Genomic DNA, 15,706 nt, shown 5'->3' with positions numbered 1-15,706 from the left:
GCAGGACTGCACTCACCTTACCACTCCGGACTAGAGATGAGCAAATTTACAGTATTACCAAATCAAAGTGCTTATCGGCCGTCTGTCTTTGAACTTCGTGCTGCGTTGCTCTGGGTGCGTGGAAAAGGTGGATACAGGCCTGGGAAACTGGGAGAATTTTCCCAGGATTGGGAAAGAGTTCAAAGGCAGCTGGCTTATAAACTAGCTGCGGAGCTAACAGAACTGGCAACAGAATTTTTTTTAGACACAGTGGGAAATGGCCTTCAGAATCTACGTGTTGAAGCTCCTCAGCCAGCTAACGTTTGGGGCATTTCTGTATGTGGTGGTTAGTAGAGATGAGCGAGTATTACTCGATCGAGTAGACATCAGATCGAGTAGTACACTATTCAAAATACTCGATTTCGATCGAGTATTTAATCAAAACCCAGGTACAAATTTGATTCCCCTTCCCTGGCGTTTTTTTTTTATTAACCAATAACTATGCAGGGCAGGGTGACAGGTACTAGGAGCACACAGGCAGTGAAAAAAAGCATCTGCTTTCATTGGCTGGCTAAACCATGTGACCTTTACAGTTATAGAATAGTGTATTTGAGATTCGTTTTTAAATGCTACTTGGAGCGAGACAGTGTGTAGCAGAGTGAGTTAGGTATTAGGAGAGACCCCCAAAAGCATTTTTAGGGCTAAAACTATAGAAAGAACACATTTATCTAAAGATATACTGCTATTAAAGTGGCTAGCAGCACATAGGTCACATAGGCGTGTTCAGACAGGCAGCTGGAGTGTATTCACTGTGAGGAATAGGCTGCAGTGTATCTGTCTGTATAAGGTATACAGCTGTATACTCCTTGTGTGTCAAGGCCAAAAATAAAAGCTTGGTACTACTCTTTTTGTTGCTGTGTGCAAAATTAAAAAGTTGAATGCCTGTTGTCTGCTGTAAGGCATTCAGCTATGTCATAGAGAGAGTATACGGCTGTATACTCCTTGTGTGCCAAATGACCCACACTCCCTTTTGTGTAATTAAAGACATATGGAAGTGGCAGATGACTTTGAAAATTTAAAGGGAATGTACCACCAGGCCAGGGCTCAAGCACTAAAGGCAGGCCGACCCACCCCTAGTGGGTGAAAACCCTTGCCCCTCTATGACACTACTCCTTAAGAATCAATGGAGCCGAATCATAGAGGGACGGGGGTTTCCTCCCACTGGTGGTGTGTCGGCCGCCTCCAGTGCTTCAGCCCAGGACTGATGGTACATTCACTTTAAAGAGGATTTGTCTGACCGCATATCACACACACACACACACACTAACAGTTAGCAGTGGGTGCTGTTTTATTTCCCCCTTGCCTATGCCATCTTTGGTTGTCATAAACAACTTGATTTAAAGGGGTGCATGAACATTTTTCTTTGACTTACAATGAGGCTTTCTGTCCACATTACTGTAAAGGAAAGAGGGATTCCATGTGTTTTTTCCATTTTACGTAGAATTATATTGTGTTTTTGTGTGGAGTGTATAGCTAAGAAGCTGTGATAGTGGCGTAATCATGCACCAAGGCATGCTTCTCCTGCTGTCCCAATTGCATTTCAGAGGTGTTTGCATTATTTCCACAGGTGTTATTGTGGACTTGGTAACCTCACAGTGGTCAAATTTAGATTTTCAAGATTCAAGCATTTTTCTCCCATAAACTTTTGATCGAATATTTGATCGAATAGTCAAGTATCAGGGTCTACTCGACTCGATATTCGACTCGCATTACCAGACCTGACACTCAGTGAGCTCTTTTGGCAGGAAATGGGATTAGTTAAAGCGTAACTGTCATTTCAGGGTCATTTTTCTGAAAACAATAAATATCAATAGTACAAGAAATTTTAAGAAACTCTGCAATAGGTTTTATTTACCAAAAGAGTTTCCTTCTGTACTCAAAAAGCAGTTTTCCTAGGTCCCCCCTGACTTCAGATGAAGCAGGATTTCTTTGTCCATTATGTGGCTATGGAGAGGGGAGGGGCTGAGAGGAGTGAGAGAGCACGGAGCAGTCCTGCACAGCACAACACCCTGCAATCTTCTCTCAGAAGGTTCCTAGATAACCACTGACCTTTCTGACAACTGAATCAGGCATTTTAGGTGCCCAGACAGTGTACAAACAGCTGACCTTCATGTCTCCTCTTGCTGCACAGAAAGTACAGAAAAAGGCTTTTTTGCCTAATAAAACCTATTATAGAGTTTCTTAAATCGCCTATACTACTGTTTTCAGCAATAAAAAAAATATGACAGTTATGCTTTAATCCGTAAGTAGGAGCTTCTTCTATCAAGCTACACTTATCAAGTCAAATTGCCCTGTCAGAGTACTCCACTATATAGACAAGGTCCCTTGGTAGACCCCTAGCCTTCCTTTACAAGTCAAGCCTAACTTCACCTACCAGTCACAGTACAAAGACCTGCCTTACACCTACAAAGATACCTCAAGTACCCAGTCTAATCACTCTATGTTGTCCATCAGGTGAAAGGACTATCATCAACTGCCAACCACTGTAATGTGTATTTGCACTGAAGAGTCTATCAGTAAACTGTTCCTAAGACTGGGCTCTGTCTTTACTCCGCACCTGCAACTACACTTGTCCTAACCTTTTAGTAGTATACCCGGGGGTGGGCATACCACTCCTGGCCATCATGACAAGTGCCTGGTCAGTAGCCCAACAACTAACCCACTGCTAACAACACCTAGCAGGTTACTGCAGAGGGAGTGCAGCACTGGAACTAAACCCTCCCTACTTGATGATCCCCCTAAACATTGGCTTCCAGCTGGGCGATGGTCCATAATGCGATGGATAATGAAAAGGATAGAAAACAGTTGGACTAGCCAGATCAAACAAGGAAAAAGTCAACACCAAGCTGAGGTCAGAAAGTCCAGGTGCAGCACTTCAAATCCAAATCACAAAGGCAAAGAGAATTCCCCGTCAACCATGTGATGTCAGGGCAGGTGTATTGGAGATGATCAAAGGTCCAGTCCAATCATCCTTAAGACTGGATCTCTGGTCTCCTTTATAGTGTGTGCCTGACCAGTCTCCCTTTACCGGTTATTGAGCTTGTCTCTGCCTGCTACTGTGTCTTGATATTGCTTATTACTTTGATCTTACTATTCTCTGACTATCTTTGATTGCTGCCAGCCCTGACCTTTCGCCTCACCTGTGAGTTTAGTTTTTGGATTCTGATTTGGATCTTTGCTGCCTGTCATCGTGGTCTCAAACCGTTTACAATTCTTTGTTACGTTTGTTTGTGTTGTCCGTGTTCTGTTTGCCACCTACTTAAGATAGGGACTGTCTTCATGGTTGTCCGTAGCTGTTTATAGCTGTTTGAGGCAAGTAGGCATGGACAGTCGGTGAGGACAAGCTTCACTGTCCGTGCCTTTACTGTGACTTCCCTGACCGTACATCTCCACAGTCCCTTTCAGACACTCTCTCCTAGGACAGAAGTGAATGTTGGAGGATCAGAGGTGTATACTTACGTTTTTTCCCTGTAAAGCAGTGAATGTTGGTTGATCAGCGGTGTAAAATGAAGTTTTCATTTTAGTGTCTTTCCTGTCACTTCCCTGACTGTACATCTCCACAGTCCCTTACAGACATTTCTCCCAGGACAGAAGTGGATGTTGGTGGATCAGTGGCATAAAATGATGCAGTGGGCACTTCAAGGGCAATTTTTTTTACCCCAAAATGCCTAGAACAGACATCTATAAGTGGTAGCAATAGCTGTAGCAGTCTTCTTGATCCTGAGGCTCCTGGCACACAGATCTTGAGGTGGCAGCGACAGCAGTAGCACTCTCTTTGACCCATATGGGCCAAGGACATACAGTTGAAGGTGGCGGCAGCAGCAGCAGCAATAGCACTCTCTTCGACCCAAAAGGAAACAAACAGGTTCCCGTTCTCAAATAAAGTGCACTTTATTTGAGAAAGGGAACCGGTTTGATTCCTAAACGTGTCATATCAGTGTTTTCTATGTATAAACCCTACCTTTTATTCAAGTTGGCACTTGTGAATGTTCTTTTGATTACGAGTACCTTTGTTTTTATTTTTTTATTTTCTTTTTATCACTTATGGGCCCCTAGTTGGGAGTATCCCGGTTCGGTATTACCAGCCTTTAGCAACCCTCAGACATCCCAGCCTTACCTCCTGCAGACATCCTGTCAGGGCCGGACAGAGGGTTAAAAGCAGCCCTAGCATACAAACCCTACCAGCCCACATACAATAACCACCTCTGAATGTATCCCAAAGGGATTAACCAGTGCTACAAAAGCATGGCCACTTTCTTCCAGAGACAGCTCCACATATGTCTCCAGTTTGGGTGCAGGTTTTGTAACTCAGTTCCATTGAAGTGAATGGAGCTTAATTGCAAACCACACCTGAACTGGAGACAAGAGTGGTGTTGTCTCTGGAAGAAAGTGGCCATGTTTTTGAAGCGCTGGATAACTCCTTTAAAGGGGAACTCCAGGTAGAGGTTAAAAAAATTTAACTTCTGCAAAAGCATAAAGCATTACCTACCTATCTATTCCATTTTTGAAACTACCAAAAATCCATTTGTTTTGCGGGGTTTTGTTCTGTTTTGTGTTTCTGCACTTTCTGGTTTATCAGTTGTACACAGTACTACAGGTTCCAGAATGCAATGCTTTCCCTCAGCTGTTTATCACAGTCCTCCATCCTGCTTATTCCCCGCCCAAAGCTGTTGCAGAACATCTAGGCTGTGTTCACATATTGCAGTTTCATTGTGTTACTGAATTATTTGCATTAATTTATGATCTCATTGTTGTCCCACCCACACAGCACCCTGTATTCTCTACCTGTAACACCACACAGCACGCTGTATTCTCTAACTGTAACATCACACAGCACACTGTATTCTCTACCTGTAACATCACACAGCACACTGTATTCTCTACCTGTAACACCACACAGCACGCTGTATTCTCTACCTGTAACACCACACAACACGCTGTATTCTGTACCTGTAACACCAAACAGCACGCTATATTCTCTACCGGTAACACCACACAGCACACTGTATTCTTTACCTGTAACACCACACAGCACACTGTATTCTCTACCTGTAACACCACACAGCACACTGTATTCTCTCCCTGTAACACCACACAGCACACTGTATTCTCTACCTGTAACACCACACAGCATACTGTATTCTCTACCTGTAACACCACACAGCACGCTGTATTCTCTACCTGTAACACTGCATAGCACGCTGTATTCTCTACCTGTAACACCACACAGCACGCTATATTCTCTACCGGTAACACCACACAGCACACTGTATTCTTTACCTGTAACACCACACAGCACACTGTATTCTCTCCCTGTAACACCACACAGCACACTGTATTCTCTACCTGTAACACCACACAGCACGCTGTATTCTCTACCTGTAACACCACACAGCACGCTGTATTCTCTACCTGTAACACCACACAGCACGCTGTATTCTCTACCTGTAACACCACACAGCACACTGTATTCTCTACCTGTAACACCACACAGCACTCTGTATTCTCTACCTGTAACACCACACAGCACACTGTATTCTCTCCCTGTAACACCACACATTCTCTACCTGTAACACCACACAGCACGCTGTATTCTCTACCTGTAACACCACACAGCACCCTGTATTCTCTACCTGTAACACCAAACAGCACACTGTATTCTCTACCTGTAACATCACACAGCACGCTGTATTCTCTACCTGTAACACCACACAGCATGGTGTATTCTCTACTTGTAACACCACACAGCACGCTGTATTCCCTACCTGTAACACCACACAGCACCCTGTATTCTCTACCTGTAACACCACACAGCACACTGTATTCTCTACCTGTAACACCACACAGCGCTGTATTCTCTACCTGTAACACCACACAGTGCTGTATTCTCTACCTGTACCACCACACAGCACATTGTATTCTCTACCTGTAACACCACACAGCACGCTGTATTCTCTACCTGTAACATCACACAGCACACTGTATTCTCTACCTGTAACACCACACATTCTCTACCTGTAACACCAAACAGCACGCTGTATTCTCTACCTGTACCTGTATAGACACATATTTATCTTTTAATGTACTTTTAATAAAAAACATGTTTTTCTTATCCGGAGTTACCTCATGTGTAATACACAGGTGCACCATAACAGACAAGGTCAGTATAGGTGACACATTCCACTTTAAATTTAAATCACATGTTCAAGGTGGACCAAGCTCCCCTAGGCGATTGCACCAGATACCCCATCAGGAGGTGCTGTCATTACTTCTTTTTACTCGAAAAACTTAGTGAAAGGTGACATCTTGGACTCTTTCCTTTTCCACAGTGGAAGTGTAAACCCAGCCTAACTTTGTTTACACAATAATGTGACATGTCCCCCACATCCAACATGGGCCAAGTCAAAATACCCCCACAAATAACCCAAAAAGCCCCCACCAAATTAACCCTTTCAGTTTGTCACTAAACTACTAGTAAAAATAAATGGATTCATCTGCACTATTGCATGCTAATGGCACATAAGCAAACACAGACAAGCATTTACACATCACCCATAATCATTCACATCCATTACACTGCAGCCATCCTCCTCCTCCTTCTCCTCACACATTGTCTGCTCTTCTGTAGAAACTTCTATCACAGAGTGGGCCGGGAGCTGCTGCAGGACAGACACTGGAAAGAGCATGTCATGTGTTCCAGGGGTCATAACCCCTTGGGCAGCAGAAAACGGAAATTACTTACGGTAATGATGTTTCCCGGAGTACATGACAGCACCAACCAGAGAGAGGGACCCCGCCTCCCCAGGGACAGGAACCTGAAGAGATAAAAGAGCAGGCCCTCCTCTTCCTCCTCAGTGAATTTCCGAGACCAAAGAGAGCCTGAATTATTAGTTACAACAAACTCTTATAACCCTACACCTATCACCAACTCCGACATTAACACCCTGTGAACACCCTAGTGCCAACAGAAGCAGAAAAGAAAAGGGTGGGTTATACCATGGTGCTGTCATGTACTCCGGGAAACATCTTTACCGTAAGTAATTTCCGTTTTCCCCCTCGACATGACAGCACCAACCAGAGAGAATACCAGAGATGGAATTTAGGGAGGGACCACCGCTTGTAACACCTTTCTCCCAAAAGCAAGCTCAGAGGCAGAAGAAAGATCTAACCGATAGTGACGAAAAAAAGTGTGCGGTGACGACCATACTGCAGCCTTGCAGATCTGATCTAGCGAGGCGTCTCCCCTTTCGGCCCAGGAGGTGGCCACTGCCCGAGTAGAGTGGGCCTTTACAGAGAGAGGAGGAGACAGACCAGAAGACGAGTAACACATACATATAGCTTGCCTAATCCACCTAGCTAGGGTTCCCCTAGACACCTTATCACCTCTATTAGGACCCGCAAACTGTATAAACAGGGAATTTGTCTTTCTAAACTGTTTTGTTATTTCTAAGTACTTAATCACTGTCCTCCTTACATCCAGCAAGTGAAATTCTCTTTCCCTATCATTCCTGGGATTATCACAGAAGGATGGGAGGACTATTTCTTGTGTTTGGTGGAAATTAGAGACTACCTTCGGTAAAAAAGAGGGGTCTGGTTTAAAGATAATTCTATCTGAAAGTATTCTTGTGTAAGGTTCTGAACTAGACAAGTGGACTATCTCACAAACCCTTCTGGCTGAAGTAATTGCCACAAGCAAGGCTGTCTTCCACGTTAAAATTTTAAGGGAAGCTTCCGTCAATGGCTCAAAGGGCCCTTTAATTAAAGCATTTAGGACCACATTTAGGTCCCATGGAGGAGTTTTATTCACTACCCTGGGACATATTTTTACTAAAGCTCTAAAGAAACGCATAATCCAAGGATGTCTGGCTAGCTGTTGATCATACAATGCCCCTAGCGCAGACACCTGTACCTTTAGGGTTGCTGGTTTTAACCCTTTCTCCAAACCTTTCTGTAAGAAATTAAGAATCTTTGCCATATTTGGACTACTAAAATCTAACTGTCTTGTTCCCACAAAATTAAAGAAAGTTTTCCAGATTCTGAAATAAATTTTGCAGGTAATCGGCTTTCTGCTCAGCTGCAAGGTAGAAATTACTGAATCTGATAACCCCTTGCTCTTAAGAATCATCCTCTCAAGAGCCAAGCCGTCAAGTGTAGATGTTGTGCTTGTGGATGCAGAATCGGGCCCTGAGATAGTAGGTCTGGTAGTTCTGGCAGCACCCACGGATCCGCGATTGACAAATCTCTGAGGGCTGAGAACCAGGCCCTGCGAGGCCAAAACGGGGCAATCAGAATGACTCTCGCTTGATCCTGCCTGATTTTCCTTAACACCCTTGGGAGAATGGCTATTGGCGGGAAGGCATACGCTAGATCCCACCCCCACGTCTGTGACAGGGCGTCCACCGCCATCGGCTTGTCCATGGGGGACAGTGAGTAGAACCGATCTGTCGATTCTCCCTGGTTGCAAATAAATCCACCTCCGGACTTCCCCACAGACGCACAATCTTTTGGAAGATTTCTCGGCTCAACTTCCATTCTCCCTGTTTTAATCGATTTCTGCTTAAGTAGTCCGCCCTTATGTTTTGCGATCCCTTTAGATGGACAGCCGAGAGGCTTAGGAGATTTATTTCTGCAAAGGCAAAAATTTCATAAGACAGATTCAATAAACTCTTACTTCTTGTGGTACCCTGCCTGTTTATTATGGCAACCGCTGTGGAGTTGTCTGTAAGCACATTAATATTTGAGTTCCTAATATATCCCTCTGACATCTTAAGAGCCTCACTGATTGCTGCCAACTCCCTAAAATTAGATGATCTTTCCTCAAAGGAACTATCCCATGATCCCTGAAAATCCAAACTACCTAAGTGGGCTCCCCAACCTGAGGGGCTGGCATCTGTAGTGATGACCAAAGGACATTTCCTGACCCAGGATAATCCCACCGAAAGATGATCTGTCTTCAACCACCAGGATAAACTTTTCACAACCTCCTTTGTCAACACTATGGATCTGTCTAGCCCTCCAGGGGATCCGTCCCAAAGATCTAGGAGATATGTCTGAAGGGGCCTGGAGTGTGTCTGCGCCCATGGGACTGCTGGAATAGCTGCCGTAAATAACTCCAACAAGGACATACCCCTTCTGATTGTGAGCCTGGGATTTCTTACTGCCAGCGACACTGCGGATTGTATTTTCTGGATCTTTTCTTCTGGCAGAAAAGACTTTTGAACAGAAGAATCTAAAACGATCCCCAGAAACTTTTTCCTTTGCGCTGGAGACAAAAAAGATTTTTCATAATTTACAATCCAGCCCAGCTTACCTAGGATGGCTAAAGTTCTATCCACTAGTGACTGTAATAACTCTGCTGATTCAGCCACTAACAAAAAATCGTCTAAATAGGGGATGAACAGACCTGGCCCTTCCCTGACATGCGCTGCCATCTCTGCCACGATTTTGGTGAATACTCTGGGCGCTATTGCTATGCCGAAGGGAAGAGCCTGGAACTGGAGGTGAAACAAAGAACCATTTATACATATAGCAATACGTAGGTACTTCTGAAATTGTGAGTGTATAGGGACATGTAAGTAGGCATCCTTTAAGTCAATAGATGCCATAAAACAATTTTTGCTAAGTAAATTAACCGTAGACTTGATCGTCTCCATCTTAAATTTTTGGTATCTTAGATACTTATTTAATGGTTTTAAATTAATGATAACTCTATAGGAGCGATCCGGTTTCTGGATCAAAAAAGGTTAGAGTAGAAGCCATGACACCTTTCAGCCTCTGGCACTGGTACCAGGACATTTTTATTTATCAAAGAAATAACTTCCCCCTCTAAGGTCTTCTGACCTATTTCTCCCATGTGACTTCTTGTCACCAAAAACCGGGTAGAGGGTAATGACACAAAATCAAAAGTAACTCCTTCTCTAATATAACTGAGAACCCAACTGCTACCGCAGATCTTTTCCCATTCACTAAAAAAAAACTTCAATCTGCCTCCTACTTGTTTTAAATTATTGGCCGGCTGGCTTCTTCCCAATGTCAGATTTCTGGTTGAAGAGGTATCCCCTAGCTCTGAATGCCCCTCTTCCTCTTGATCTATCTGCACCTCGACCCCGGAAGTTTCCCCTTCCTTGTACCCGAAAGGACTGGAACCTTCCTGGTTGATAAGTAGAGGGAAAACCTTTCTTCTTGTCCCCTGCTTTTTCTAATAAATCTTCTAACACCGAACCAAATAATATATTTCCCACACAGGGAATGTTACACAATTTTGTTTTGGCCACTGCATCTCCTGATCAATTCTTTAACCATATGGCCCTCCTGGCTGAATTGGACAGGGCTGCGGATCTTGCGGAAAACCGCAAGGCATCCGCAGACGCATCCGCTAAAAAGGATGCTGATTTTTTTAGCCTGGGCAAGGATGCTAACAGATTTTCTCTAGACTCTCCAGACTGCAGCCCTTCCTCCATCTGTGCCAACCATAATAACATAGCCCTAGCTACACAAGTGCTTGCTACACTCGGCTTAAAAGACTCTGTTGTGGCTTCCCAAGCTCTCTTTAAGAACCCCTCCGCTTTTTTATCCATTGGGTCCTTTAAGGTGCCCAGATCCTCAAACGGGAGAGTTCCCTTCTTTGAGACTTTGGCAATGGCCACGATGGACCCACCCTGGATTTTCTGAGTCGTTGAAAGGGTATTTCCTTTTTACCGCTCTGGGCACAAACCCCTTTCTATCAGGCTTGGACCATTCCCTCTTAATAAGGGCTGAGATGCTTCTGTGGACTGGAAAGACTATTTTCTTTTTCTCCTCCAGCCCCCCAAACATGATATCTTGGATTGACTTAGGCGCTACTTGTTCCTCCAGCTGCATAGTAGCCCGGACCTCTTTAACTAAAAAGTCCACATCCTCTAAGGGGCACAACGGCTTCCCTCCAGCATCTTCCTCTGGTACATTAGCTTCCTCTATTTCAGAGGTATTATTTTCTGCCCCATCCGTCTCCTGATCAGAATAACCCGCACCTGCATGCGAGGGGCCCGCAGCCTCCACAACCAGAGGGGCTGCCACAGGTGGGACTACTTTTAGAGAGTTCTGGATTTCCGTTTTAATCAACTCCCTAAAAATAGGAAAAAACAAAAAACGCCTTAGCTATGTGCTGACCTTTAACCAGCAATATACTGGGCAAAAACAGAGGAATCACTCACTTCATGGATGCTAGCAAGGTAGACATATTAGGGACTTCTGCTGACACCATCTTGCTCACACAGGAGTCACATGTAGGACGATCCAAATCAGCCGGCAACCTGACTTTACAGATCCTACATTCTTTCTTAGTAGATTTTGAGGACCTCTTAACCTCCTCCTCCTAAGAAAACATCACATTGTCAGCTCCCTGAGTGATTTTTTGTCTTACCTCCGAGTGACCCTCAGCACTCTGGTACCCTGGGTTTTTCTGCCGTCCGTTCCGATTCCTTTCTTTCACTCATCGATGCGTCCAGTGACCGGCCTTCTCACCCCCAACTGCCTGCGCCACACTCTCGCCTCTCTGACACCACGAGCGCTCCTCACTGAAGAGCCTCCGGCATCCGGCGCTCTTCCGGCGTGCGACGCGGCTTCCGGAACTTCCAGACGCGTCACCGCGAGTCACTTCCGGAAGTTCCGATACTAGGCCCCAATCCTCCGGACCCTCCGGCGCGCCACAGCGCTTCCTCGGAGCTCCGATACCGTCCGGCCTGACTGGGAACCGATCCCGATGTCTCCTCAGTCTCCGGGGTGAGTAGGACTTAGGCCGAACTACGGCCTCTAGAGCATCCCCCTCAGCATACAGCCCCAGGGAATAGAGGGAGCTCCGGTCTCCTACTTTTCTTCAGGCTTCCCGCAGGGACAGGAAACCACTGAGGAGGAAGAGGAGGGCCTGCTCTTTTATCTCTTCAGGTTCCTGTCCCTGGGGAGGCGGGGTCCCTCTCTCTGGTTGGTGCTGTCATGTCGAGGGGGAAACACATGTAATTTGTTATCAGTATACAGATAAAGCACTGTATGCTGAGGAATCGTGCTGCTGCCTGAGCACTAATCTATGCAGAATAGATGGTGACTAGTGATGAGCGAATAGTGAAATATTCGAATATTCGATATTCGTACGAATATCTCCCTAATATTTGATCCCATTAAAGTCAATGGGAACAAATATTCGATTATTTAAAAACATCTATTCGACCACTTGGAGGTAAAAAACGGAAGCTGGGGGATTTGAACGCTTATCAAATATTTATCGAATATTCGATAATATTCGATAGATCGAATACCTTACTATTCGATCGAATATCTATTTGATCGAACAGTATTCGCTCATCACTAATGGTGACTGGTCAGAGAGCCACTAAGTGTAATTTCTAATTGCCAAGTTTTCTGTTTCCCTCTCCATCCTGCAGCCTAGACACCTGCTCTGGGGGCAGCTCCTCTCCGGACCAAAGCACTGATAAGCTGGAGGAGCCTTCAGAGAATAAGACTAGCACTATATGGCCCATTCTTAGGCAACCAGCATCAGCTTGTCTTGTGCATTGCTTCCCCAGCTCATCAGTGCAGTAATATGCAGGCCCAGCCTTTGCTCACTTTGGACTGTGCCCATATTATGATTCACTACAAGACAAGCCCCTGTTTAGCTCAGACCCATGACAGCAGTACAGGGGTTAATAGCTCACCCACCCTGAGGCAGCCAATGAGGGCCCTGTTCTGCTGAAGACCCTCTTTTTTCTGCTCCAAACACGCCTTCACCTCTACTGACTGACCTGAAGGTCAGTGGAGTCATGGGGCGGAGCCAGCCCGGCCACTGTCCATAGGAGGACCCCCAGGGGCAGGCCAGGCGGATGGGGCTACAGCAGCTACAGAGGAAAGTCGTGAAGGATCCAACTGGATTATTTATCATCAGGTAACAGCCCTCAACATCACACACAGACAAAGCAGCAAGCACCACTTATACACAGTGCCCAGAGCAGCACACACAGCCACTGCCGCCACCACATGTAGACACAGCAGACAGACAGTCCAGCACCCCTGCACCATCACAGATGACAGCTTATCCTCCTCCTGGCCTTCAGTGACAGGCAGCGACCCTCAGTGTCTAGCACCGCTATTCAACACAGCAGCTGAATAAGCAGTACAGTGGCAAGCGGCATTTGTTTATAATGATGCAAAATTTAAATATGCAGACCGGGCGGCCCATGAACCGTCAATCTAAGCAGCCCACCGGCATTTGCCCTATCTACTAGATTGTCAATCTGGGCATGCATCCTGTGGGCAACAGCAACACTGGTACCCCTACGGACTGTGAGAGATGATATGCACAAAGCCCAAGGGGCAACAAGGTGAGCAGCCGGTATCATTTTACTACTAGTCTTTTCTCTGAAGACACCGGGCCTTTTTTCTTTCTCTTCTACTTGCTGCCTTAAACTGGGAAGGTGGAAACCCCTGATGGGGTATCGTGGGTAACCATACCACCTTCGCTTTGTCACTCCTACAAACCCTTCACCCTGATGGGGCATTCACATGTTGCTGTGGGGCTGCTGTGTAAAACTTACAGTGGATCTTTTTGCAGTTCAGTACTATGTAGACCTTTGAATTTTGTATTTCTGCTGTCCCCTAGTATTGATGGTGGCAGAAAACCTGCTGTGGATCAGTTTTAGGCAGCAGGATTGTACAGGAAGTTGCACCCTGTTGTTATACCTGTTGGTATTAGCATTACCACAATCCCTTGTTCTGCCACTACTCCCTCCTTTACTGCTACTTCAGCTGCTGCCACTGGCCATACTATGGAAAGGGCCTTGAAATGTTGTTATTATGTGTTCTATCCAATACCGAAAACCGATGTAACCTGCAAGATGCTTCACTGGGTTAACTTCACCCAGGAGTTAGCCACTAGTGGACAGAGTCCACTGACACACTGGCCCTATCAACAGTGCACAGTACCCCTCTGACTTAGGGGTGTAACTAGGATTCATGGGGCCCCATAGCAAAAAACTGTATGGGGCCCCCTCCCATATATACACATATATATTCGGTGATGTGGCAAAAAAAAAAAAAATCTCTTGTGGCCAGAGGCAGAATCCTGCGTGGAGAGGGGAAAGCCAATGTCTGCTTGTTCTGTCCATCCACTGTATTTAACAGCTGTATTAGGAGCCTCGTGGTTATATACATAGGTGCAGGAGCAGACTACCTTTTGCTTAACCCTTTATTTACTGCAGTGTGTAAGTGACCCAGTGTTCTCTTACATGCTGCAACACAAAGGGTTAATGCAGAAGACAATTAGCTCTCTCCTTGCTACTCCTGCACTGATAACCCCTGACCTCTGCAGGAGCTCAGAGAACAGAGGTTATCACAGAGCTAATTGTCTTGAGCTTATATTAACCCTTTTTTGTGTTACAGCATGTAAGAGAACACTGGGTCACTTACACACTGCAGTACATAAGGGGTTAAGCAAAATGACACAGGAGGCTCTTATCTTCCCTGGGCCCCCTCCCTCCACGGCCCCATAGCAACCGCCTTCCCTGCCTCTATGGTAGCTACGCCACTGCTCTGACTGGCTCTATGATTGGCTCTATGACCAGCACACAGAACTCCTCTGCCTGTCTATCATCAGCGCACAGTATTCCACTGCCTATGACTAGTGCACAGTACTCTTCTGCCTGGCTCTATGACCAGCAAATAGTACACTTCTGCCTGTCTATGACCAGTGCACAGTCCTCCTCTGCCTGTCTATGAGACAGCCCCTACACCTAAATCACTCCTACCTCAGTACACCACACTAACCTCTAACTCTATCTTTCCATGCCTCTAACTTTTATCTATTTCTCCCTCTCATGTATAGATGCTTCTCTATCCAGCAGCTGAATGCTGACTTCAGGTTCACTGATACACTATATAGTGAGAAGGAGAGTGTGGCTTCAAACAGTGGAGGCTTGGAGCCGATTGTAAAACTGCAAGTGATTAGAAATAATTCCTTGCACCCGCCATCTCTGATTACCCCGCCAGATTCACTATGTGGTGCACGCGTCTTAGTGAATCTGGCCTGTACCTCCTGGGCAGGGGTAGATTTCAGCCATGACATACACCTGTGAGCAGGCAGAAATTCTGGTAAATGAGGTGCGGGAGGAGGCCCATCGGGCAAGCGTGGATACGGCTGGTGTACACCAGGGAGCAGGGACAAATTTATGCCTTCTCCATGACATACACCACAGGCGCAGCCTTCATAAATGTCCCCCGATAAGTGCAGATGGCTGGATAGTCCTAGAGTGGTGAGAAAGGGGCATAAGGTAAGACACTATGGGGGAGATTTATGACGGGGGCGGGGGGTATATACACCTGGTGTAAACTGCCCACAGCAACCAATCACAGCTCATCTTTCAGCTCTGGTAAAATATAAAAGGAGCTTTGATTGGTTGGTTTAAACCAGGTGTATATTTACACCCTTTCATAAATCTCCCCCTGAGTTGTGTCTATGTAAGCCTGATATTTGTGACTTTGTGGGCTGGCAATATTCTTGATAACATTGCAATATTCGTGGACATTGTGCAATAAGAATAAAGGATATTGTGCAATATACCGAGCAATAGTTTGGATATCGCTGCTAAATTGTTTGACTGTGTGCAATAAGATCAAAGGACATAGTTCAATACAGAGGAAAGGG

The sequence above is a fragment of the Dendropsophus ebraccatus genome, chromosome 9 (genome assembly GCF_027789765.1).
Source record: "Dendropsophus ebraccatus isolate aDenEbr1 chromosome 9, aDenEbr1.pat, whole genome shotgun sequence".
NCBI lineage: Eukaryota > Metazoa > Chordata > Amphibia > Anura > Hylidae > Dendropsophus > Dendropsophus ebraccatus.
Note: the sequence above shows the minus strand (reverse complement) of the source record.